The following is a 27,059-nucleotide window of genomic DNA, read 5'->3' as shown; positions in this document are numbered from 1 at the left end:
GAGGGTCTCACAGGACAACCAGCAGCAACAGGATACACACTGCTGGAAAAGTACCATTCCTGCCCTGACTAGGTGGCAAAGGACCCAATGGCCCCTGGAACCCACTGGTTGCTAGAATAATATCAGACGCCTTCTCTTCAGTCCAGTGACCACCTACACAGCCTGAGCAGGTAAGAAACTGTGACCCCTCAGTCTGCTCTTTTGCTGGAGTTTCTTGATTTTCTTCCCACGGGGTCTCAGGAGGACTGCAGATGCCATCACACCTTTCTCCTGTCGTCTCGTATGTTGTGAGTCTGTGCTCCATGTGCAAAGATAGGGAAGCTGCTCTGGCTCACCAATCCCCCAAGACTGTCCTCCTTAAAGTGGCAGAAAGTGCCCTAAGAAGAGACCGAGTGGGCTGGGCTAACCTTTCGTATCCTTACACTTCCTAGTCGTGCCAGGAGACCACTTAAATGTGGGTTTTACCTGGAGAGAAGGAAATGGATCTGTGCAAATTAAATGGAAAGCTATTTGAAGTAAGATGGAGGTAAGGCTCTACAATTTGCCTCCCACCTCAGGTCACAGACCTACAGTTTTCCACACTATCTCAGTGTGTCTTGACCTTAACTCAAAAACACAAACCATCTCTTCACACCAGGTGTGTTGACTGTCTCGGAAGACCGGGAATGAAGAATATGGGATTATTGAGACCTCACCACCTGTCTTAACTGGAATTCCCCTGAAAGTAGACCCTGAGGCAGACGGCTCATATGCTTCAAAACTTTGTTAAGAAATATATATAATCTCCTAAGGATTATAGGGAACAGGAATGAGGGGGAAGGGGAGGGAGGCGGAGAAGGAAGGAGAACTGATTCAAGGACACCAGTCACGGAGCTGCCTACCTCTACTAAGGGCAAATGACGGCTACATACGTGGGCAGTCATTCAAAATATATTTCTCTAACACTCATTAAACCCCAGGTGTTATGCAAAAGCCTACGGAGTCGGGGTCCTTGTCCGCACAGAGAAATCGTGTAAATGGCATCTGAAGTCCACCCATGCTAGTGTGAGGAGGGGAAGAATTTACCCATCAGTTCTTGCCTCCCGTTGGTCAAAGTTTCCCCCGACAGAGCACTGACTCCCCCCTACTTCCAGCTGGCACGTGTGTGGGCACCAGGCAGGTCTCATGGAAACATCAGTAGGGATGCCCAGAGCAGGGTGGTGAGATGACCAGCATGCACATAGGCAAGGCACTGTAGGACCCATGTGAAGTCAACTGGAGCCCATGTGCCATGGTGCTGAGACAGAGACAGGTAAGGCCAAGAGGGTCTGAAACATCAGGCACTGCAAGAGTTAGAAGGACAGGATTGTAGCAATTGTCTGCAACTCCACACTGGGACATCTAGAGCTGTGCATCTCGGTAGCAGCCAGCATGTGTGAAAGAGCCAAACTCTCCTAAAGAGACGGAGATGAACGCAAGCACATACTAAGTCTGGGAAGTGAATGAAAATTCACAGGCCTCCACAGTCTTCTAAAAATGTTCTATGCACTGATTCATAATCCACATCCTTCACCATTTCAGGGCCCAGAAAAATCACAACCCCCTCTTCTCCCAGAGGAGTGTCAACAATGAAGGCTTGCATGTTTGCAGTCCGCCTTCAAGTCCCAGGTCTGCCATCTACTGGCTTTGTGACCTTCTGCAAGATTCCTAAACTCCTCAGCCTCAGTCTCTTCACCTGTAAAATGGGAAATGGTGATATCAAATGAGATAACTTATTGTAAGGTTCAGCCTACCATCCGGCACACAATAAATTCTCTGTAAATAGGAGCTACTGTGGTTGTTATGACACTGAAGTCTGTGTGCCTCCAGGAGTATCGTGTTTCTCTGGGGAAAATCAGGATGGTATGATACTCTAAGAGGCTTCTAAAGCTTTAAATATGTCATCAACTGCTTCTATTTTAGCACCCCTGTGAGCAAATAGAAAATTTGGCAACAGTAAAATGGCCTGAAACAGAAATAAAATTGGGTGGTAAAATTAGCATTACATTTTCCCATCTTCATTCCAGGGCACAAGAGCTCCCCAACCCCCTAGGGTGAGTCAGTGATGGCAGAAGAGAAATGAATCCATCCTAAAAGAGAACCTGCTATTCTTTGCCCCATTCATCCTTTTCCTTCAGACTCGGAGGATACTGTGAATGACTACGTTGGCTTATGAACATGGCTCTGCGTGCTCTACTTTTCATAGCAGATATATCCTGTTCTTTGACACTCAATGATCCTGCTCTGTTTTGCTTTGACAGCTTGAGACTCTTTCGATACTTTTGTCTTGTTTTCAGTGACAGACGAGCGCTCTGTCACTCACCACTGATGAGATAATGACTTCATTAGGCCCCCAAATGTCTATGGAGCCCCTAATTTGTGCCAGGCCCTACGCCAGGTTTGGGGATACGGAGGGTAAGGGAAAACTGCTTAGACAGAGAAACACATCACAAGACAGGCAAGCACAGAGGCTCGGGCACTTGTGCAACAGATACTTAGGGAGCACATTTCAAGCTCAAGACTGTGCTGAAAGCTATAGACTTGGTGCTTGTCCTCAGGGAGCCTGCAATCTAGAGGGAAAGACAGACAAAAAACAGATGATCCCAATACAAGGAGACAGACAGTGCGAACGGGAGAACACGGCAATTCACCCTTTCTAGATATCTATTCCAGGAATTCAAACCAAGCTGCATGCGGCTAAGCCACTCTGCATTCATTCTCCAGCACACACTCTAGGTATTAGTTCAGACCATTCCTCACTTCATTGAGACTTTAATGCTTATCAAATAGGGCATAGGTTTTTTTTTTTAAGGGTCAATAAACATTCTTCTATAAGACACTTTCCTGTCCATCTAAAAGCCACCAACCTTGATTGCCAAAATGTCACTGAGCCCGGGGTCATAGGCTTAGAGGGAGGGAGAAAGATCCTCTTGCTGCATAAAAGGCCCACCTAGCAATTTCCTATTTCCAGCCCCCAGGAGGTGACAGTGGGAAAGGCTGCTCCCTTCAGTGGAGACCCCAACTCCATGCCAAGGCTGCATCAGTCTGAGCAATACTCATGGATCGGGGGAGATGAAGGATGTATCTCTATCTCCCTGAATTACCAGAAATAACCAAAAGAATGGACAACTCCTTTCTTTTGTTAATTTTATAATTGTTTTATTGATACATACCATACACGTAGAAAATTGCACAAAGCATAAGGCATATCTGGATGAATTATCTCAAAGGGCACACCTCCCTCCCATGACAACTACCTAGGTCAACAGCTACGTTTTCAGTTTTAGTATGTCTTAAAGTCTAGATTATTCCTAGACTTAGAGTTGAGATCCACTGAGCACAGTCCAAGTCTTTGTTATGGCCTCTTCTGCCGCATGAGGCAAAGGCGATGAAGGCATGTCTTCCCTTGGTCTTGGGGTCTCAGTACCTCATGCCCTGCGAGCAACAGAGCCAGACTGACACCCACAGCTCCACAGAACAATGGTCTGCAGGCACTGCACAGGGTGGATCTGCAGGGGAAGAGGATCCATTACCCAAAGGAAACATGGGCTGCAGAGATGCACCCCTGCCTACGACAAAGACAGCCTTTGAATCCTTACACAGAGCAGCAATTCACTGCTGACAGCTCCAGCTTCTTGATTTAACAGCCCATTTGGGAGGATTTCCCTAAAAAAGGAATGGTTTCCGTCAAAGGTGCATTTAAGACCCTATCTCTTGCATGATTGAAAACGGTTGAAAGTGCTGAAATGATCTTTTCTGCCTCCCAAAAAGGTTTCAAAGAACTACAATTAAATTCCCCTTTCCCCAGAGAGCTCTGAAAGAAGGATGCTAATCCCCAGAACCAGGGAGGAGGACAGGGAGCTTTGCCATGAGATGGGGCCAGCAGAAAAGCCATTTCACTGAGACACTGGGACAACCTGCTATGCCCACAAACATCTCCCCGTCAAGATCAGCTAAAATTCCATCTCTGCTTAGCCTTTTGTGCCCACTCCAGGGGTCTCATTCGGTATTTGTCATCTACTTTCTCATATGCCATACCATCACACTTATCCTGGCACCTGATGGCATCTAAGGCTCAGACAAGATAATTCACACCACAGACATCGTAAACATCAACTTGGTGTCAAACACTGGGTTAGGAGCCAGGAAAACAAAGATAAAGGTATCTAGGACAGCTAACTGACCATTAATTTTGTGTCCCCTCTTCATAAAGTTGTCATGGAGAACTGGCTTCCCAGCCAGGAATGTATCTCCCAATCCTTCTTGCATTTAGATGGGGCCATGTGACCATTTTTCAACAATGGAAAGTGAGCCAAAGAAATGTGTGTTATTTCTGAGCCAAAGTGTTAAGAAGTGTGGCTTCCCTACCCTCTCCTCCTTCATCCACTGGCTGGATACAGAGCATTCCCAAGCCTTAAGGCATGGAAAAGACACAAAATGCAAGGAGTCAGAGTCCCTGAATCACCAGGGGACCAGGTTGAAGGAAAACCACCCATCAACCAGGAATATCTGCATGGGCCTGTTTTGTGATTGAGAAATGAATTTCTGCTACGTTAAGCTACTGATACGTGGGGTATTATTTGTTACACCAGCTAGCATTACTCTAACTTTTACAATGAACAAGATATATATCTATCCCTGAGATGCTACTATACCTGGATGTTTAGATTTGCGTTTTAGAAACCTCTTTCTAGCACCAGGATGGAGAATAGACTGAAATGAGACCACTTCTGAAAGTGCCCACTCCAGGGGTCTCATTCGGTATTTGTCATATATATTTTATATATATTTTAATATATTTATACATATTTTTATGATCAGCTATCTATCAGCTACTATCAAGTTATTGTTAAATGTATCAGGTATTATTTTTATTTTTGCAGGCTCAGCATTTATTCCCCCTTCTTATTACAACATTCTAATTTTCCTTGATCCATGTAGTTTAAGTGGGACTGACTCACCATAATTCTAAAGATTTGCCTGGACAATCAGAACTGTACTGGGGCTTTTTCTAGAAGAGTAAGAGAGAGGCATTCTCTTTCCTGGTTGGGTTACTGAGAGGACGGATTGTAAGACTGGAGATCATAGTGGCCATCTTGCCTCCATCAGGGGAGAAATGCTGAGAGTGGAATGGATGAGGAGGAAGGAGTTAAAACTGCTGGCCTGAGATCCATTTCTCTCCCAATTACAAGAGGGACTCCCTGGAGGAAAAAAGACAAGTGACCGGGCCTAATCTCTTTGTAAATGTGCTGATGACTGACCTCCTGTTAAATAGTTAACAACATTTCAAGAAGAAAAGTCCTTATCTATGGAATGCTTTTAGCAGGATGTCCCTGGTTTCAGCTTATGGTAAACACCTCTATAATTGATGGATATATGAGGCATGGCTCCCTGGAAAGTCACATAAGCTCAGTGGCAATCTTACTATAAAATGGAAATGTTCATAACATAAACACTCCCTGTTGTGTAAGATGAACACAAAGAGACCTCATCTTACTACTCTGAGCCAGAAAGCATGTGTTATGCAGGAAGGAAGAACCTAGGGAGCCACGTAGGATGTCTTACATCTCTCTTTGTATTCAGTTATCTATTGCTGGGTAAAAAATTCCCCCAAAATTTGGTGGTTTAAAACATCATTTTATTATCTCTCATGTTCTCCGTGGGTCAGGAGTTTGGACAGGGCACAGCAGGGTCAAGAAGTCTCTGCTTTATGTCTGGTGCAAGGGAAGGGGAAGCTAGGAGGACTCAGCTGCCTGGGTACTCAGCCAGCACTCAGGATAGGGTTCCCCTCCACATGGCCACTCCACAGCTTGTTTGGCTTCCTCACGACATAGTGGCTGGGCTCCAAGAGAGAGCATCCCAAGAGGAACAGGCAGAAGCCATATCACCTTTTGTGACCTAGACTCCAAAGTCATACAGCATCACTTTGCCATACCCACCCAGATGTGATGGATAGCAAACAAGGTGTAGCTCTGAACTAGAGATAAGGATTCAGTCAGCAATAAATATTTTTTAAGATTTTTAATCAATCCCACTTAAACTATATGGATTAATGTGGGCAGGGCACTGTGTTAAGTACTGGAGATAAACAGATCAGCACAGTAGGCAAGACTTCTGACCACATGGACCTGATGCTCCAGCCAGAGTCATTAGCAGGTAAGTGCCGGCTAAGGCCATAAATGTGCATGGCCATCACCCAGGAATGTTGGCCTGGGCAAGCGGAGGAAAGGGTTCCACGAAGGAGACTGAGAAGGGTGGCCAGAGAGGTGGAGAAAAAGCAGAAGTGATGTTCTAAAAGCCACCTAGGAGAGAGTATGTGGACTATATACAAAAGTACTTAGTAAAGTATTATGTAGGTATGCTTTCTTGTTATCATTTGGGGCTCTCATCTCTCTCTCTCCATTTTCTTAGATCATTTTTAGGTACCTGCCGTCCCTAAGATTCTTGAGGGTGGGGATATTTTTCACCTTGAAGATGAAGTGAAGTACCCCTGAGTGGCCTGGCTAGTGTCTTGCACCAGATTCAGTCAGTGTTTGTGGAAGTATCATGTCTATTAATAAGCGTGTGTGTGTGTGTGTGTGTGCGTGCGCGTGCATGTGTGTGGCCATGTCTGATCTCCCTAACTTGATCTAGCTGCTCAAGGGCAGGGGCTGGACAGGACTTGGGTTCTTTGTCATCAGATCCCCATTCAGCCTCTGATATGTTAAGTCACTCAATCAGTATGTGGTGAACTGAATTTCCCCCTCTGTTCTGGGGGCTGGGCATTCATGTATGATCTCTGAACACAAATGTACTGCCCGTAGGGAAGCAATTTCTCTTTTCTCTAATCCTCATTGTTCCTTTGCAAAATGTGTTCTCACAGGCTGTTTTTGTTCCAGTGTTGGAATCAAAGTTTCCAAGGTTAATAAACAGGGCACTTAACCTAGCTAAGGCCAAAACAAACCAGGTCTGCCGAGATCCGAAAAGGCAGCCGTAGCAGCACAGAGCTTAGAACAAGAAGGGACCTAAGGGATCAGCTAGTGACGGCACAAGTCTAGTCCAGGGCCTCTCTTAGAAGCCAGGGAACAAATATCAAGAGAATTTCCAAAAATTGTCCAAGGACACAGCCAGTTAATGGCAGAGCTGGGATTAGAACCCAGTTCCCAGCCTCCCAGGACTTTGATCCTTGCCCTGCATCCAAAGTCTCCTCTTAAACTGAGTTTTATCTAGAAGCCTAGTGTATTTCACCTTAAGCTATTCTGCATATCACATAGAATTTGAGAAATTAAATGGAAAAAATGTAAATCCTTTAATGACTGTGTGGAGCAGACCCATCTGCCAGCCTGGGACATTGACCTCATACTATTATCTATGAAAGAAAATTCTATCCTCTTCAAGTCACCAAATTACAAATAATATCGATTGCTGCAGAGGGAGCGCCAATAGCCTAGCTCTTGCGCTGGGCAGAGATGGACGAATAATTGGACGCTCATCATAGCACCTCATGGCATTCCGCTGTTTATTTCCATAACACATATACTAATGTGTCTATTAAACATTCAATATGGTATATTTGTGAAGACCTGAGGCTGGAAACTTCTCCAGACTCAAATCTTATATTCTTTCTGCAAGACCTTCATACCACCGTCTTCTTTTACCTGGCTGTCCCTGTAAAATGGCAGGACAAGGAAAAACATCATTAACAAATGGAAAGAAAAACTCAAACTTTAAAATAGTCCCTTGCCCTCATTTACATCTTGCCTGAAGTCCTAATCTTTCTTTTTTTTTTTTTTGAGGAAGCTCAGCCCTGAGCTAACATTTGCCAATTCTCCTCTTTTTGCTGAGTAAGACTGGCCCTGAGCTAACATCCACGCCCATCTTCCTCTACTTTATATGTGGGACGCCTGCCATAGCATGGAGTGCCAAGCAGTGCCGTGTCCGCACGTGGGATCTGAACCGGCAAACCCCGGGCCACCAAAGCAGAACGCGCGCACTTAACCGCTGCGCCACTGGGCTGGCCCCTAAAGTCCTAATCTTCTGTTTGCAACATTATAATCCTCTCCTGTGGCAACTAATTGTGGTGTCACAAACAAAGGATTATAACACTGGTTGAGGAATAAACCGTAGAAGGAGAGGAAAGATTCTGTTTCCACATCAGTGTTTGTGGCAAATTTGTTTTTAAGGAAAGCACAAAATAGAATTGTGCTTACACACAATATGCAAAATACACAAGAATACACAAATGTATTCTTACATTTAATAATAGCAATAATGTCTAATGCCTCTTAAGTCTCTTGGTGAATACTTCCCTGAGTACTCTTTCACACATGTGATCCCAATTAACATTTGTTACAATCCTTCAGTGGAGAAATTATTCACAATTCACAAAACAGAAAAGCAGATTTAGAAAGGTTAAGTAAATTGCCCAGCACTGTCACAGATAGTAAGTGGCAGAACCAAAATTTCCTACAAGAGAGCCATAGGATTAAATGAGATATTCAAAGTATAAGATAAGATATGGATAATTTCCATAGAGGTATAGGTTCTTAAAGAAACCACAAATGGCAGATAAAAATTTATTGTCCCCTTTTTTTTAATTTTTATTTTTATAGCAGTAACATTGGATTATAACATTATATAACTTTCAGATGTACATCATAATATATTTTGAATTCTGTGTAGATTACATCGTGTTCACCACCCAAAGACTAATTATAATCCATCACAACACATGTGTGCCTAATCCCCGCTTTTGCCCTCCCCACTCCCCACTTCCCGTCTGGTAACCACCAATCCAATCTCTGTTGCTATGTGTTTTTCGTTGTTTTTATCTTCTACTTATGAGTGAGATCATATGGTATTTGACTTTCTCCTTCTGACTTATTTCACTTAGCATAATACCCTCAGGGTCCATCCATGTTGTCACAAATGGCCGGATTTCATGATTTCTTATGGCTGAGTAGTAGTCCATTGTGTATTGTCCCTTTTAACAGAGGAAGCTCCCAAGACCCAGAAAAGTGAAGGGACTTTCCCAAATTTCCAGAGCTAGTAAGTGGAAGAATAAACTCCTCGTCTCCTGTTCACACTCCAGCACACTGCCCTATAAAGCAGCCTCGATCATAACTGAGCATCTAACATGCACCAGGGACTGTTCTGGTCCCATAACTTAATTCATTGAATCCTTGCACCAATCGAATCAGGTAGTTATTATAATCCCTATCTTACAAAGAAGGAAACTGAGGCCAAGAGAAATAGAAAGTTAGAACACACCAGAGCCTAAATGCAAATCCAGGTCTCCCCCTACTGCTGGTTGTTCCCTTTGACTATATCCATATTATGTGCCATGTCATGTTACGTACTGTAGTATGACTATACCATGTTATGTACCCTTTAACAATATCATCTTAAGTATAAATTTAAAAAATTGAAAGGCTCTGAATCACCTTCATCCTCAAAAATGTAAGTTTTCTGGAGCTGGCCTGGTGGTGTAGCGGTTAAGTTCGCACACTCTGCTTTGGAGGCCCAGGGTTCGTAGGTTCAGATCCCAGGTGTGGACCTAGCACTGCTCATCAAGCCGTGCTGTGTTGGCATCTTACAAAAAACAGAGGAAGACTGGCATGGATGTTAGCTCAGCGACAATCTTCCTCAAGCAAAAAAGAGGAGGATTGGCGACAGATGTTAGCTCAGGGCCAGTCGTCCTCACACACAAACACAAAAAAGTAAGTTTTTCACCTACCTACCACTGTGCTTCAAATTTGCACCATTTGACCCATTCCTTCAAAATTATGATATTATTGAAGAAAATGCTAATTGTCCACCAGTAGCCAATTTCCCCTCCTCAGTAACTAGCCCCCCTTGCAGTTAGCAGTGGAATATGAGAAGAAGTGACGTGTGCTGCTTCTGGCCTGAGCCTCAAGAACATGGGTGGGTCTCCGTTGCACTCTTTTCCTTCCTTGCTGGCTGGACATTAACATAGAGGCAACCAAGCTTCAACCATGCGGAGAACAGCAAGATGCTAAGATACAGGGGAGAAATGAAATGGAAAAAATGTAAATCCTTGAATGACTATATGGAGCAGACCCACCTGCCAGCCTGGGACGTTGACCTCATACTATTATGTGAGAAAGAAAGAAAATTCTATCCTCTTCAAGCTACCAAATTATTTAGTAATATCTATTGTTTTAAGCCACTGCATTATATTGTTATGCAGCAATAGCTGCTGATACAGGTAGCATGCAGAACACCTCTCATCAGGCCGTTTCATGGTTCTAGCAACAGGAAGTGACTGGCTGGTTTAAGCAGGAAATTGAGAAATTGAGAGGATATTGGGTAGCTGACAGAATCAGGGGAAGGCTGGAGAGGCAGTCTCAGGAAAACAGGCAGGGAGAGGGGAAGCTAGGCGGTTGGACTCATAGCCCAAAATTACACCCCAGGAACCACTTGAAGAGACCACTTCTGTGGACACTGCTGGACACTGACCTTGTCACTGTGGCCACTATTGCCCTGGAATCCATTGTTGCTGCAGAACAAATTCCCCACTGTCTTTGCTTCTCTTGCTCCCGATTCTGAGCCTAGACCAGAGAATCTTATTGGCCACACTTAGATTGAGCATTCAAGCCTTGCCTTCTCGGGAAGGGGGTATATGTCTGACTTTTCCAGCTGTTCTGGTCCCATCATGACTCCTAGAGGAAAGGGGTTCAGATGTTGGGCAGGCAAAAAAAAAACGTTAAAAGCTGCAAATTGCCTTCCCAGAAGAAAAATGCTTCTAGAGAAATGTGGTTCTATGGATACTTGTAAGTCTGAAAAGTGCTCCCAGATGACTCTTGCTCCCTCCAAGCTGTTATATTCAACCTCCTGATTTGTCTTAATCAGGACTCTTAGTTACAAGTGACAGAACTTAATTAAAACCATTTTATGCTTTTTAGAAAAGAGGGGAGTTATTGGCTCAAATACATAAAAAGTACAGGTGTGTTTGGCTTCAAGGCCTGACTGATAGCACTGGGCTCGTTCTCTCTCCGTGTCTCTGTTCTGCTTTCACCAGAAGGCCCTCCATCATCAATATGGCTCTCTCTGTCATGGTGGCAAGACACCTTTCTGCATCTTGAGGCTTGTATCCTCTCCTCTCAGTGCACCCAGAGAAAAGACAGAGTCTCATTCCCCGACAGTTCATGGAAATTCTGGAATGGCATCTCGCCTGGCTCTAATTGGTCCACGTCCATTGCTGAACTAACCCCTGTGGACAGGAAGTACATTCCCCCACCTGAAATCAGCTTCACCCAAACAACAAGGACCGTGAGTTCGGGACAGTGAGTTTCTCAAGGAAAATCAGGATGCTCCTACCAGAGGGAGGAGCCAAGAGATGTCCATGAAAGGGTCCGATCAGCAGCCTAGCCTAGGACCACATACATTGCAACAGAGGTTTTAAAAAAGTCACCATACGATACAAACTAAGAAGCCAAAAATATCAGAGCTCTTTCTCCCATCTTCTGTGAGGCTTAGCTTTGCATCCACAATACAGACCTGAACATCCACGTAAAAGGATAAGCACACAGTTTGATGCAGCAGAAGAGGGTTTCCCAACCTTGATGCTATTGACATTGGGGGCTGAGTCATTCTTTGTTGTGGGAGGTCTGCCCTGGGCACTGTAAGAGGTTTAGCAGCATCCCTGGTCCGTACCCACTAGATGCCAATACCACCCCACCCCTAACTCCAGTTGTTGGAGTAAAAATGTCTCCAGACATTGCCAAATGTCCCCGTCCCCTAGTTACAACCACCATATGAGAAGGCATGAGAACAGAAAAGAGAGGTTCTAAATACTAACCAGGAAAGACAAACCCAGGTCACCTGGTGCAGCTGGGTCCCTTTGCAGTCTGAGGTCTGCACAGCTGTAATCCTGGGCAGGAGAATTGAGTTACTGGACATTTGGCACCAGATCCAGAGATCGTCCGGTCCTGCTCCAAAACTTTGCTCAGAGCTGGCCTCAGAGGTGCCAGGGGCTCCCCTCTAATTCAAGTTGAATGTAATCTCAAGCCTTACCACTTACTGAGTGCTTTCTACAAGCACCACAGGGTGCTTACATGCATTTTCTCACTTAATCACCACATCAGCACTCCAATACAGATATTAGCTTCATTTTACAAAGGAGGACGAGGAAGCTCTCAAAAATTAACCGCCCCCAAATCACACTTAGTGAATGCTAAAGCTGAGATTCAAACGTGTGTCCCACCTTTTCTAATATGCCCTGAGGCCTCCCTGCATTTCCACTTCCGACGGCTTTCTGGAGCTTGATTTCTATTCCGGTTTCTCCTTTTTTGATATCTTATTTTATACTTTCTCTCGGTCTTCTCCCTGCACTTTCGGTTTCTGCATTAAGAGTTTAAACACTTTATGTCTACAGGTCTAACAAAACAAAGGAACCAAATAACAGAGACTGTTTCCCACTCTCAGATGAATAACCGCACTTCAGCATTTCTCTTGGAGATCTGGTCATTTTAGAGATTTGTTTCATGCATTCACTTAGAATCGGGGCGGGGGGTGGGGCGCGGCCAGCCAGTCCATCTGGATTTAAATTGATCATTTCAGAAACCTCATAGTACGATAAAGGGGCATATGTTTGGGACTCAGAAGACCTGGGTATTAATATTGCCGCTGCTACAAACTTGCTGTGTGACCTTGGAAACATGATTTAAGGTCTCTGAGTCTCATTTTTTCAACTATAAAATTGGGGGGTTTGGACTTATTAATCTATAGGGACTCTTCTAGCAATCTGATGAAGGCACTAAATCTGAAATTAATTCTATGACCATTTTAAAAGTCTGAAAAATTTAGAGGAGGTTCAAGTGCTGCTTCGCAAGGAGGTGGCTGGAGAGAGCTCCCCTGCGTGGAACATCAGCTCAGAGCTGACTTCAGCTGTGTTCCGTGAGGACTGAGAAGGGGGCAGGGCTGTGTCACCTGAGTCTTGCTATAAACATTAATTAAAAATGCATGCCCAGGCTTAAGGAGGACACCTGGTGAATTACTGATGGCCCTCAGATACCTCCGTTGCAGCGGTTACAGTGACAGGGAGGCAGGAGGTGGTGCACGGAGTGAGGCCCGGTGGAGAACTGTGTAAACAGATCCCGCTCAGAAGGCCCTCCTCACCTGGGGTGGGGTGTAGCCCTGGTGCAGAAGGAGGCTGCCTCCAAGCATTAGGTTAACAAGGTTCATTCAGCAGCAGAACTAGGGCGGGCACTGTGCTTGTCACACCTCCGGAACACACACAGGCCAACCCTCCAGCCTCCTGTCTCCACAGAAAACAGCAACGCTGCAGTCAAAAAGGGGAGTCCTGCATCAGGAGGGAGGACCCTGCAGAGATGAGAGTGATCTGACCCCCCTCCAGGAGCCAGTGACCTCTGAAGGCAGGAGGGCGTTCTCCCACTCCCTCCCCTAGCTCAGGGGCTGTCAGTGTGTTGGTTCTGTCCTGAGCCCTCAGAGAAAGTCTCTGATGGGTCCTCAGAGCCTGAGATGTGGGAACTCACCTGAGCAGGGGTCCCACCAGAGTTTCACAGTAAAGGTGGTTAGAGAGCTGGAGAAGAAGGCCCCTGGGGAGTGGCCAGGGAAAGGAGCCTCTTCCACTCTCTGCCCACGCCATGTGTTGTGTGCTGTGTGCCATGTGTCATGTACCATGTGCCGTGTGCCATGTGCCAAGTATCATGTGCTGTGTGTCCTGTTCCTGGTACCATGTGCCGTGTGTCATGTGCCATGTGGTGGGTGTCATATGTTGTGTGCCATGTGTCATGTGCCATGTGTCATGTGCTGTGTGTCATGTGCCATGTGCTGCGTGTCAGGGGAGTGGGGGGACGGCCCAGAGGCTGCTGGGAAACCATCCAGGTCCTCCCCTGGCTCCTCAAGTCCTGGGCAAATACGAAGGCTAGGTAGGTAAGGACAGGCTTCTGCCCTGGTCCTACGGACAGGGACAGTCAATCCCATGCAGTAGAGAGAAGGAGACAGTTCAGAGAATGATTTCACATTAGGGGAGTGAGGAGAGGAATGTCACAGGGCTCCAGGCTGGGCACAGTGTCTGGGAGACGCCAGTCACTGAGGTTGGGAGGTGGGCACAGCCAGCTGGCAGGTAGATAGAGGGGTTGAGCTCGGGGGTCATCAGTTAGCAGGGGGAGTTAACACTTGGAAGGCAGACGAGTTTGCATAGCAGAAGTGCGCAGGCTGGGAAGATGGATAACAAAAAACTCACCTCAAAATGTCCTTTGTTGAGATGCTATGTTTCCTCTGCCAGGTCCCTTTTGGGTTGTTAGGAAGTACAATGGTGACACCTCACATATAAACTTCACAAAAACTTTAAAGTCACAGTTAAAAGAACAGTCAGCAGTCACTCCTCATCACCCTCTGAGCCTTTGCAGATGGGTGTGCTGAGAGAGCCCCCCTGGCTGCTCCAGGCCCGATGGATGCCTCCTCCATCCCCGGGACACCCGCCTCCGCCATTTCATCAGCAGAAGGCAGGACCTTTATCTGCTGGGTTTACACTGGTACTCTAAGTGCTAGAACAGTCTCTGGCACATGGGAAAGATTCCATAACTATTTGATGAATAAATGAATGAATGAATAATTCAATCATCACTCTTTCTACTAAACAGTAGACACCTTTTAAGAAATCTTTTTTATGTCCAAAACCCCTATACCAGTGCCTGACATACAGTAGGTACTGAATAAACGTTTCTGAATGAGGCAAAAGTTTCCAATGCCGACAGCAGGCAGGGTTTGTTCCTGGGCTGCCCTGAAGATCCTCTGCTCCCCTGCCCACCGCCGGCACCCCATCCCCCTCATCCCTCACCTAAAATCTAGATGGATTTCTGAGTCGTTCTCTGGAGAAACAATACATTCACTTCCACCTCCTCTAAAAATGTGTGTGCCAATCATCATTTTGGCTGAAGATCAAGCCAGGCAGATTTCTAGCCCCCTCAACGGCAGAAAAATAACGCGGGACGTAGTGAGGACATGGCTTAAAGGAGGAGACAATGTCTACCTGTTCTAGTTGATCTGAAGAGCTTATTTTATAAGAAACTGTGTCTTTGTAGGATTATCAATGAGAACTTCCAGACTCCCAGGCTCTATTTGGTGACACTAAACCTCCCCCCAGTAATCCCCTCAGGAGCACGGCCCACAGGACAGCACCTTCACCACCCAATCTGCATAATAGACATAATTACTACCATCAGGGTGAGTGACAGAAACACTGTCATTAAAGCGTTGCGTAATCTTCCCTTTTTGTTTTTGCCTATGGTAAATAAGATCATGTCCCTCTCCTCTTGAAAGGATTCAGCTGTCCTGATTCTTTCTCCCCTCCCCCAACCCCTCCTCCACTCCCTCCCCCACTCCCTCCCCTGCCTTCCCACTCTGCTGTTCCCCCCACCCCTCCACGCTGAGCTCTCCCTCCTCTTCCCACACCCAGTATCCACCTGACTCATCTCCCAGGGTTTTCCTCTAGGATCTGACCAGGAATCTCCCCCATTCCCTTTTAATTTAGGGTTGCGATGTCTTCTCTGGCCAGGTCGCTAAGCTTTATTTAGGAGACCAGAGCCATCACCCACCACCACCCACCACAGAGGGCTGCCCACCTCGCTTGTCTCAGAATTTGGTCTGAAGGCAGCGTTACTGCCACGTGCAGCCTTCTGGCAGGAAAACTGTGTGTCACACAGAGTTTTTGGCTGTGGTTTTTCGGTGCAATGGGGAACTGAACTTGTAAGTGCTCGTGTTGAAGGCCAGTGCAGCAGCGGTGAAGCAGGGGACCAAAGGTTAACCTTTTGCTGCAAATGGATGCCAACTCTGAAAAGGAGGAACTAGCAAGCCCAAGGGTTAATAAAAAACAAAATGGAATTATAAAATTACCATTTGTGCTAGTTTCCTAGGGCTCCAAATTACCACAAACTGGGTGGCTTACAGCAACAGAAATGTATTCTCTCGGAGTTCTAGAGACTGGAAGTCCAAAATCAAGACATCAGGAGGCCGTACTCCCTCTGAAGTTTGTGTGGGAGGACATGTCCTCGCCTCCGCTTACCTCCCTGGGGGCTCCCGGCAATCCTTGGTGTTCTCTGGCTTGTGGATGCATCACTCCACTCTCTGCCTCCATCTCCACGCAGGCTTCTTCCCAGGGTGTCTGTTCCCTCCTCTTCTTTTAAGGACACCTTTCACTGGGTTTAGAATCTGCTTCAATCCCGTAGGATCTCCTCTTAATGAATTACAGCTACCAAGACTCTATTTCCCAGTCTGAGGTTCTAAGGGCACGTGAATTTGGGAGGGATACTGTTCAACCCTGAACACTTTTAAAAGACATAGGAAGACAGATTTTTAAAATATTTTTTCTGGATTTCTTCATATTCTCAAACATCATCCGGAGGAGAAGGGAAACAATGAAAGGATGTATTTTACTTTCAAGGGTTTTTTTTTAATCCCAAAGAGTTCCCACAAAGGTAATTTAAATTTGGGGGCCTCAAGAAAAAGAAATTCAAAACAATACTTAACGTTTTTTTTCCCGCTCAGTTTACACATCTCCTCCTTGGAAAAGGGTCCTCTCCTTCTGGGCTTCACCCCTCCCACCTCCCAGACCCAGGGCTGCCCTTGCTGCCTCCTCACCTGAGAAGAGAGGGGCACACTCTAAGAAGAGCAAAAACACCGAGAGGCTGTGTGTGAAAGAAACATCCCTCAGGGCTTTCAAAGCCTCATTTTAGAGTGAATTAAAATTTATTTGTAGAAACTTCGTATGAGCGTTTCTTAAAATAGAGTTAAATAATATTCAGTGACTAGAACCGAAGTTGCCTTCCTACTACTTCAATTTCCCGTTCCTGTGTCCACACAATCGTAGTGAAAGAAGTCTAGTCAATCAGTAAGATACTTCAGGTCCAAAACCTGATTTCAAAAACAAATACATAAAAATAAACTAAACCAATTTAAAAAAAAAAAAAAGAAGAAGCACTGACTCTCAACTAGGAGGACTTTGCCCCTCAGGGGACATTTAGCAATACCCGGAGGCATTTTTAGTTGTCATGACTAGGAAAGGTGCTACAGGCATCTTAGAGACCAGGGATGCTGCTAAACATCCTATAATGCACAGGAAAGCCCTTCACGACAAATAACAATCAGGCCCCAAACATCAGTTGTGCCAAGATTGAGAAGCCCTGGACAGGCTCACAGAAAATCTAAAACTGCACTTGGATCATGTTTCCTTCCCGCTCAGATGGCTGCACATTATCTTTGAGAATTCAAGGTCCGTGGCCTTTAAGACCTTCCAGAAGTTTCCCAAGTTTGCCTTTCCAGCCTTCTCTCTCACTGCTCTCAATATGAACCCTTCTTACCCACCACCCTGGGCCTGCACAGACACTGCTCAAGCCCTTCACAGCTCACCCTATTTTGAAAATGTTTCCCTCTTTCAGACTCAAACCTGACTTGTCCTTCAAGGATCAGCTCAAGCTCCAGCCCTTCCAGAAACTCTCTGGGACTAGCCCTCTCCTCTCAGTCCCGTCTTGCATCCCTTTCCCCTTACTCAGTACACTCCAGCTGCACTCGCCTCCTTGCTGCCCTGCTACCACACCAAGCTCTTTTCCACCCCTCTTCTCCTGGCTCCTTGTGTGACTGGCTTCTTACTCTTTGGGTTTCAGCTTAAATGTCATCACCTCTGAAAGGCCTTCACTGGGACTCCTCTCCACTGCCCAAGTTCTCCGTCATTACTCCACTTGGTTCCTTCACAGTACTCATCACTATATTATCGGATCCTGTCAGTTCACATGCTTGCCTACTTCTTTCCTGCCTTTTTTTTCTCGCACCAGAATATACTCCCTGAGGGCAGGAACCTTGTCTAGCTTGCTCATCAATATGTCCCAGCCCCTTTACAATACCATGAGTCTGACTCAAAATAGGTGTTCAATAAATATTTGATGAATGAACGAATGAGTGCCTTAACTTATACACGGGTGTTTTATTACTGAACTCTTGAGGTCCATCTCTCTCATTCTCAAGAGCAGAGCTGCCCCACCCCCATAGAACAGCGTGATGTATTTGCTAATTGTCTAGTAATTATCCACTGGATGAATGAGTGCCTGCCACAAATTTAATATGTATAGAGCTTTCTAGTATTTCTAGATTTAAACTCCACAGCAGACCTGCTTTATAGTTCATTCTAATGGTTGATGGTGGAAGCAGGAAGCAGTATTCTGACTGATTAAGTAAATTACCTGGTAGGTACTACATTCTGATGAAGATTTCAAAATTGCTACACTTCTTTTTTTTTTGACATTAACATACCTTGCTTATTATCGCTGGGTTTTACAGTCTTTCTAGGAAAAAAATTTCCATTGAGCTGTTTATCAAAATCTATGCAATTTCATGGTCTGCAATGACCTGGCAGGGAGCATCTCAATTCCCATTTGATTGTCCTCCCCTGGGGCAGTTACGAAAGATAACCATCACTGTACTTACAAGGCATTTGGCCACAATTTCCTCCAGGCACCTGTGGCAGAAATGCTAACTGTCTCCAGATACCCCTTTTTCTCTTCTTGCAAGGTTGTAGAATTTTTAATTGGGACACTGCTGCCCCATTAAAGACATTTCCCAGATTCCTTTGCACTGAAGTATGGCCATGAGGCAAAGTTCTGGCCAATGGGATGTGAAAAGAAGGTATGTGTGCAGCTTCCTGATGGTGAGCTTGAAAGGTGAGTGCCTTCCCCTTCTTTCCCTCTTCTGGCCTAAATGTGGACTTGGTAGTGTCCACCATGTGGGCAATGTCCGAAGACGGCAGAACAATAAGGTGGAAGGCAATTGGGTTAATGACATTGTAGCTTAACAACATTGTAGCTGCTGTACAGCCCTGAATTGCTTAGGCTCAGAAGTTTCCATGAAAGAGAAAACTTTCTGTCTTGCTTAATTGACTGTCATTTGGAATCTTGTTCCAAAAGACGACCTGATAGCCATCCCCCTTCCTGCCTTCCCCACTAAGCAAATCAGCAGTACCACCCCATTTTGCCAAACCGAGGTAAAGAGGGGGCATGCCCACATCGTTCAATAAAATCTGGAGAAATGCTAGAGCTGAGCCAGTACCTCCTGGGACGTGTTTTCCTTGGCCTCCTCTGCCAGCCAAGCCTCTCTTTTACTGCTTATCCTTGGCCTTCTCTTAGCTCCTTCCAACCCTGATCTTGCCCATGGGCACTGATCAGGTGGCACAACACGATCCAAATAAAGGATATTTTGAGAGACCTTGAGGAGGTTTATCTCCTGCCAGCAGTGCTTTTTACATTCCCAGATGGAACTTGCCCCATTCCTTTTTCTCAGCTTTCCCTGAGGTTTCATTTACAGCACCAAGACAACATAGTTCCTTAAGCCTCAGAGATGCCTCCAAAACTTGTGATCTGAGCGTGTTACTGTGGATTGTTTTCAGGTTTATCAGAGACCCCTCAAACATTAATACTCCTTACTGATATCAAAATGCTTTCAAATGATCTCCATTTACCTTCCCCCATTCACCAGCTGTTGAAAATAGATGATTGTAGTGTCCCTAAGTGTTCCAAATGGACGCAGCCAAGAAAGAAGATGGGTAAGTCAACTTGTTCACGCAACAAATGTATGTTGAGCATCTGCTCTGGTACCATCCTAGGCACTGATTGTACATCAGTGAGCAAGACAGATGAGGTCCCTGCCTCCTGGAGCTCCCACTGTAGTGGGGGAGACAAACAAGGAAGAAGAAGAGAAGGAACAAGGATGAAGAGAGAGAGGAGAAGGGGAGGCAGAACAGGGAGAAGAGAAATTAATTTCACATTGTGATGCAAGTGCTATGAAGAAAAACAATGGGGAATGAATTTCAGGCAGGTCTGTCCCAGGACATACTGATTGAGCTGAGACTTGAATGACACCAACGCAGTCATGGGGATAATGATCTAGGAAGGGCTCTGGAAGAGGGAAGAGCAGATGCCAATGCCCTGGGGTGGGAACACCTAGGTGGGTGGAGAGGCAAAGGGAAGACCCTTGTGGCTACAGTGAAGTGCGTGAGGAGGAGAAGGGCATGAGATGGGGTCAGCTCAGGTTCCCTCCAGCCCCTCAAAAGTTCACACATAGAGTTGGAAAGATGGGCCTGGAGGTCAGGAAAAGAGAAAATGAGAAGCCTGCCCTTAACTAACATCCTTCCCAAGAAGAGAGGTGCATGAGAGAGCTCTGGAAACCTGGGTTCAATTGCGCCTGGTTTCTCATCCTCTCAATGTCCTTTAGAGGGCGCTCTGCCTGTGTTTACACTTGTATGTGGGGTAACTGTGATGATAATAAGTGCTGACAATGACAGCATTGCTAAACTTTGGTGTTAAATGTCTTCCTTTCCAACTTCTCTAAAATATGTACATTCTAGCACAAGCAGAAAGTAAAACTTCCTCTCCTACTAAAGCGAAATACTTAATAGAGCAACTCAGCCTAAAAGCAGGGCCTAGAGCCTGAAACAGAAGATTCTTGCCTTGAAACACTGTTTTGGCTGCATTTATGACATTGTAGCCCAGATGGCCCCATCTCAGCCTTGAGTGACTCAAAACAAAGGGTCTGATCCGGTCTCTGGGGTGACTGACATGGGCTCACGTGACTCATTTTATGTCTTTGAGCCTCAGTTTTATCTTTGAAATGAAGATAAATACCTTAGAGACTAATGTCAGCTAACTGCTAAGTACACTCTAGAATCTACCTTTTCTCTTTTTTTGTAAATCGTAATAGTTTCTGCCTCTCTCTGTGGCACACTTCCCATTATCTATAATTTCACAGAAATTACCACTGACAAGTGTAATGGTCTGTGTTCAGTTATTTATTCATTGCCTGTGTGGTCAATGGGGATACATTAACAGGATGGCCATGGTCTCTGCCTTCAAGAAGCTTAAATGTAGTGGAGAAGACAGATACTAAGTAATTTCTATAGTAAGTGCCGTGCAGGAGAAATTCAGGTCCCTTTGGAAACAGCCATCTACCATGTCCAGGTCTGGGCCTGGAGAACTTGACCCTCCTAAAGGTCTCACCAGTCTTGAGAAATGGGTTCTATCCTTTGTAGATTGTTTTGCTTTGTGATGAACATTGAAGAAAAAATAGGAGCAACTAGTTTTGCTTTCTAACACCTGCCTGCATGACACTATCTCCTTAAGCACTGCCCCACCCCATCTTTCTTACTCTAAATATACTTTCAATCAATGTAACAGAAAGTGATTTGGAGTGGTGGAAAGACCCAGCGTTTGGCCCGAGATGATCTGGGCTCATATCCCAGCTCTGCCTCTGAGACGTCCCCACGCATTCTAAAGATAATAACTCCTACCCCCTCCCAGTATTATTGAGGATACATGTGATCATTTACATGAAAATGCTTTGTAAACTATGGAGCATTATTCTCATGTCAGCTGCTATTTCACAAGTCGTAGCATATTCTGGACTTCAGCTTTCCCTGACACTAATATACAGATTCCTGCTATTCTTTTGTGACACCCTTCATTATATGCCCCTCCTTCCAGCTTTTGTTTGTGTTCATTTAAAATCAGAGCTTAACAGCACTCTCCCACCGCCATGTTGGTTCCTTCAGCTGCCTCTCCCTTTTCTTCCTTGTGATTTTTTGCACTTGGACAGATAGGATGTCATTTAAAGCTTCATAGCCTTCCCAAGTCCTTTCAGAGTCACCCTCAAATCTAAATCCTAGACATTCCCCTATTCCATTTACCAACTTGGAAAATCAGAAAACTCTTTTTGATTCAGATCAAAATTCTCTCCCTCAGCCTGTGTGAAGTGAGGATCAGTGTAGCCCTCACCTTTTCCATGACATCTATCCCATTTGACGGTGGCCCTGGAGGAACTATATGGAAGCCATGGGGATCAAAATTCCCCTGAGGGTCTGATATAGTGACTCAGAGAACCTAGCGGCTGTTTATATGGGGACTGTCCTCACACCCCAGAGTTTTCTTAGGGCTCCCAGACCCTCCTCCCAACGGGCCTCATCAAACGGAGAAACTAGGTCTCCGCTTGCTGGCCCGCGCCACAGAACATCACCTCAACCTCCCAGGCAGTTCGCAGCAGGACGGTTGGGGGGGGGGGGGGAGCTGGGAGCCAATGCACACCTGGCCTGGGAGGCAGGCCGTTTCTTCCAGGACCAGCCAGAGGCAGCTCAAGCAAGAACATCCCTTTTTCGTCCAGGCAGGCCACCACCGACACTGGTGGCAACTGGCCAGCAGTGTTTCTGCCCTCTCTGATCCTAATAATCACAGAGGGCTTTGCACCAGGCACTTGAGTCAGAGCAAGAGTGCCATAATCCTCCGCCCAGGAAGTTCCAGCAGTTGCCAGGTGACATCATAGGCGGGGATTGGGGAGAATTCCTGAGGAAGGCAAGCAGGGAGAGGCTGTGGATTAATCCGGAGTTTAAGTACAAACACGTGAAAACTCAAGCACATGGAAAGGAAATTAATATCACTTTTTTCCCACTTCAGTGAAAGAGGTCGCTGGGTAATTGCACCTTCTTCATTGGAAGTATCTTGCTGCCAATGACAATGAACGGGGAGGCAAGAGGGATGGATGACAAAACCCTGAGTTGTTACCATGAGGGGAGGGGGCAGCCTGGTGATGCCGGCGTGAACACTGCTAGGGAAGCAGCCCGTTCCGAGCTGTGGGCACCTCAGCCAGGGTCCTCATCCCAGGGTCCACAGCTTGCTTCCCTGGACAAGGCAGCTTGGTCCCTGGAAACATACACAAAGGGCATCCTGTTAAAAAGGATGCAGCCTTTGAGCAGAGAACTAAAGCATGGAGGGGCTGTGGCTGCACCCGGCTCTTAGCCTCCGACCTCTGCTTTACCAGGCAACAGTATCTTTCTCTAGAGTGACTTACGAGGAATCCCAGGAGAGTATGCATGTGTTTTCAAACAAAGACACCAGAGCCCTTTGGTTACTGCACAGGACTGTGTGCAGCTTCTTCTTCTTCTTCTTCTTTTTTTTTTTTTTTTTCTTAGCCTTCTTAAATCAACCTACCCATCTTCCATAGTCATTATCAAATGTCATGGAATCCCCTGTGTCAGATAGAAACAACTACTGTTTGCTTGAAACATGGGTTCATTTATATGCTGGAATATGACACATCTTAGAAAGAGCAAATCAAGCAGCATTCTGAAAAATAAGCACTGGCAAGAAAAAAATGCAATTTTATCTTGTCCAAAACACTCAGCCAGGAAATACCATCATTTTTACTTGCTGCAATCAGAGTCATTAATGGACCTCATCTTTCCAATCTGGATTATTTTTTAAAAACACGTGCCCCTCTACTTTCTGGCAATTAAAGCCTGAGTTTTTCCTTGTTTTGGTGATGATTTCAGAACTGTTTAAGGATTTCTTGGAGTTGCTTAAGAAAGTGTGCCCTTTTTTTCTTTCTCTTCTTTTTTTTTTTTTCTCTTAGTTTTATGGAAATATTGACCCTTGAGGATTTACTTAAATCCTCCTTGGTGATAGGCCTCCAAAGACAAAGCCATATCCATAGCAACCACAGGCCGCCCAGCAGAAGAGAAGAGAGCATAATAGCCCTGTTTACTGATGACTAAGATCTTGAAAGCACTACTGTACATTCCGACTCCCAGCCCAGGGCAGGACTCCAGGCTGTCCTTGTCCTCCAGACCCAGCAATCTATAATCAGAGCCACTGAAAGGGGAGAAGCCCTTTCCCAGCCCTTGGATGTTCCTCCTCCCTGGGAGGGAGGAATGTGCTGCTTCTCCCAAGCCTCTGAATGCTTCTGCAGGAAGGAGGTAGCCGGCCAACATGAGGAGGAGGCAGGGACAGGGCAAGTCAGGCCCGGTGGGGTGGGGGCGCACCTGCTGGAGCCCTCGTGGCCCTGGGGGGTTCCCTGCCTAGCTGAACACCCTCTGATGCCATCCCTGCAGGAACAGCCTCCTGTGAAGGCCACTTCAGAGGTAGAGGCCCACCCAGCAGGAGCAGGCCCTACTAGAGCCCCGTTCACAGCCAAGCGTTTTGTGATTTTCCCTTTGACCTCCTCTTGCACCAGCATGCCTCATTCCATCAGTCTTTCCCTGTGCCAAGAAAACTCCGGTAAGCACACAAACCTGAGTAAAGGGTTATGGGCACCAAGCACCTCCCCGCTTTCTGACACATAAGCACAAAACAAGAACTCACACAGCTCTCATCAAACTGTGGAGCAAGATCACTCAGGTCTCGGGCTTGGGAAGAGCTCCAGGCAGCTAGCCACGCCATCCCTCCAGAAAGTGAGGTCATCAGAGACAACACCAGAATGGAAAGAACTCTGGCCCAAGGTGCTTTGATTTAAACCCAAAACACATGGGAGCCTTCCATGGGAAGACTTCAGTTGCCCAGATCTGGGAGGGGGTGGGGGCAACGGAAGGTGGAAGCAGCACAGAGCCCAGCAGTGCAATTGAGGCCTGCCCATGTTCCCCAGGGTCTCCAGGTAAACCAGAGAGGCCATGCCCACGGCGCTTAAATTGCAGGAAATTTCTACCGAGAAGAGGGGACAAACCAGATGCTTCCTTTGCAGCAGCTACAGGGTTTTATCTGTTTTCTATATTTGGATTCTCCATACATATTATTTGATAAGTTCCAGCAGTTAAAGTAGTGCGAAAATCATAGCTCTGGAGAAAGGAGGAGGGGATGGAGAGCAGGAGGAGGAGAGAGAGGGAAGGGTAAGAATCTTGGCATGCCTACTGGGCACCTTGCATGGTAGTTTATTCATTCCCACATTGACCTTATCACACAGGCATTGCATTTTCTATTGTTTCTTAGGTGAAGAAATGGGATTTGAAGAAAATACCAAATTTCGCCCCAGGACATGCATTGACAGAACTGATGGATCCCAAGTTGTGTGTCAAAGTTGAAGCTGCACCCCAGGGCTATTTGATTCCCTCCCAGCCTTATTTCTCCATAAAATTGGTAGCTGTTTGCATACGATTACAGATGACAAAATAAAGAAAGGTTACAGGATCTGAGACAGCTTTGCCAAGAAACTTGAAATATTTGGGGACCCCCTAATGTCCCAGCAGGCCCCAAGGTGAAGCAGTCACTGTGGCCAAACCTGCTGTGCCAGATTTATTCTAAATTCTGAAACCTCCATGCTGAGAGGTGGAACTCTGTCTCTTGTTAAAAGTGTCCCATGTGCTCTTTGTTTTAGATCCCAGTGCTTTGGAGATGTTTAGGCTACTGGATTTTTACCAGCACAGAGAGAACTTCGTAGAATTGCTAGGAAATGGAGCCAGCTCTCTATGTACAGGGAATTTTCCACAGCGTCCTTGCCAGAAAGGGAGCATGAGCTCAGGTTACGAAGGGAAAAGATTTTCGAAGGGCTCCATTCAGAGCTGGGCGCTGGGCAACCGCTTCCTGCAGGGAACCAGCTTTTGTGCTCAAAAAGACTCGTGGAAGTAGCCAAGGTTCTCTGACCAGAACTGCTAGATTTGAAAAATTCCAACTGGCTGGGAATCTTGCCGGAGAAAGTTGGGTCTAGCTTCAGCTCTGTGAAGTAACATTGCTGCATGTGCAATGCCTTCTTCTTGGCGTCAGGTCATTGAGGTCATTTTACTCACCAGTGGCCTGTGACCCAAGCAGAAGTTGGAAAATGAATCCATGACCTGAAATTAAAAAAGAATCTTCCATTGGCCAAACACCGGATTCCTCAGAGCATCCCCAAGAGCTGTTGAACTTGTTCTACCCAGCTCAGCATTGCATGGAACAGGCAAGCAGTTGGTGGTGACGAATGGAAAAGAGGACCCCTGTCGTCTACACTGGAATTCAACCGCACTGCCTGGGACGTGCCTCTACACCTAGTCATCTAAAACTAAACAACCAAAAAAAAACCCATACAACCAACTCTAGCACTACTCCTTTGCTCCATCCAACTCCCCACCCCCACCAAATTACGCAAGGAAATACAACCGTTGCTTCCTCTGTGTGGTGGCAGAACAGTGGAACCCTAGGTTTTCTCTTCTGGTCTCTGCATCCTCTCTGCCCCCTACTCCTAAGCCGGTTACTCTCCACTCACCAGCATCTAACTTCACCTGTATGTCACATACCTAGGGACGGTGGCAAACTTATAGTTGTACGTTGAATCTCCACAGTTCTTAGGCTCCTTATGTTTATCATTCTCAGTTCACTTCTTTTAACTTTCTATTTTGAAATAATTATAAACTCACTAGAAGCTGCAAAATATTTGCATTTTAATAGTACTTTACCCGAGAGAAGAGCTGAAGTCTTACTTGCTGCTTCCCCCCCCTTCCCTGCGGGTCTCTTTGCCCTTGGGGGGACACAACCTGAGGGAAGGAGTAATTGAATAGGAGGCTGGAAATTTACGAACTCTTGGGATCTAACTTTCTGAGAAGTGGAATAATTTTCTACGTATATGTGTGTATGTATATAGGTATATTTATATCATGTTCTCAGAAGATTGTGTTTAAAAGGCAGAGAACTCTCTATAAATATCCAAGTTTTTCATTATGTTTTTACTATTGCTGAGCCTAATATGCAATGAATTCTATTTTCCCTTTTTATTACTTTATTTGTCATATCTGACATGGACCTCTTTCAGCTTGTGAAAGTACCAGTTGTTTCTGCTAACCTTCAAATAACAACTCAAATTATTGTGATTCTTGATAGAGAAATTCATTTTGATAAATCTCCCCAGGGCCTTCCACACCCAGCTAAGGAACAGGGAATCAAAACTCCACCTTAAAAAAAAATCTTTTTTAAACACTTTGATTTTCATTTGAAAAACACAACAAGGCAAGGCAGTATTGTGAAAAGAGAGAAGTCAGCAGATGAAAAGGACCTAAGAGGATCTAGGTTGTGTGGTGAAAAGCCTTTAGACCCTGGAGAAGATTTTTAGTGAATGGTTAACAGACAATTTTGGTTACTAGAAGAATGTCACATACAGCTAAAATGGCATTTCCTGTGTGAGGCCCAGGGTATCCAGGTATTGTTTTCAGATGAGAGCATGGACTACCCACATCACCCTGGGTGAGGACATGAGGGAGTAAGACAATGGGCTCAGAGCCTTGTCCCTCCTTTGACAGCCCTGCCCAC

The sequence above is a fragment of the Equus przewalskii genome, chromosome 16 (assembly GCF_037783145.1).
Source record: "Equus przewalskii isolate Varuska chromosome 16, EquPr2, whole genome shotgun sequence".
Classification (NCBI taxonomy): domain Eukaryota; kingdom Metazoa; phylum Chordata; class Mammalia; order Perissodactyla; family Equidae; genus Equus; species Equus przewalskii.
Note: the sequence above shows the minus strand (reverse complement) of the source record.